Genomic DNA, 1,204 nt, shown 5'->3' with positions numbered 1-1,204 from the left:
TAAAAAAATAAATAAATAAAATAAAATATAATAAAAATTCATGAATGGATGTTGTTTTCACAGTGATAATGCTCTTGTCAGTACATGAGTCGTTCCAGTTAACACAATTTTTTTCACTTCCTGTAGGGATGGTAAGCCTGGTATCATTTTCAAATAGGTTTCAGTGCCTTTTTTTATCATTCCTAGAGATCCTACAATCACTGGTACGGTAGTCGCCTTGAGGTGCCACATGCTTTCAATTTCTATTAGCAAGTCTTTATATTTACTGATCTTGTCAAATTCTTTCGCCGCTATATTATGATCAGAGGGAATACTCATGTCAATTAATAAACACGTCTTCTTTGTCTGATCTTTTATAATAATATCCGGTTTATTAGCTTTTATAGCCTTGTCGGTATATACGGGGAAATCCCAGAGAATCGATACATTTTCTCCCTCAGTTACAGCTTCAGGATGGTGTTTAAACCATTTGTCAGCGATTTTGATTTTATAATGCTGACATATTGTCCAGTGTAAATACTGGCCAACTCTGTCATGACTCGCTTTATATTCTACAGGTGTTAAGACTCTACACCCTGAGATTAGGTGGTCTATAGTTTAAATCGCATCGTTACAGAATCGGCATTTTGGGTCAGCTCCATTTTTTATCACATTGGCTTGGTAGTTCCGGGTTAATAAGCTTTGGTCCTGAGCAGCCAATATGAAGCCTTCACATAATAATAATAATAATAATAATAATAATAATAATAATAATATTATTATTTTTCAGGTCACTGCTTGGAATCGAACTCGGAATCTTGGGGTTAGTAGCCCGCGCTCTTAACCACTACGCCATATGCTCACGGGCATATGGCGTAGTGGTTAAGGCCCGTTACTTTAGGGGGGAGGGGCCAGTCGATTAGATCGACCCCAGTACAAACTGGTACTTAACTTATCGACCCCGAACGGATGAAACGTAACGTAGACTACGGCGGAATTTGAACTCAGAACGTAAAGACAGACGGAATACCGATAAGCATTTCGCGGTGTGCTAACGTTTCTGCCAGCTCGCTACCTTATGTAGGCAAAATTATTGACATACCAGCATTAGTATTATGATAATGTACGAAAATATAATCTCCTGTATGTACATATGTATGTATGTATGTATGTATACCTTTGTATAAATTTTAATGGACTTAGTTTGCATATAAATGCACATATA

The sequence above is a fragment of the Octopus bimaculoides genome, chromosome 3 (assembly GCF_001194135.2).
Source record: "Octopus bimaculoides isolate UCB-OBI-ISO-001 chromosome 3, ASM119413v2, whole genome shotgun sequence".
Lineage (NCBI taxonomy): Eukaryota > Metazoa > Mollusca > Cephalopoda > Octopoda > Octopodidae > Octopus > Octopus bimaculoides.
Note: the sequence above shows the minus strand (reverse complement) of the source record.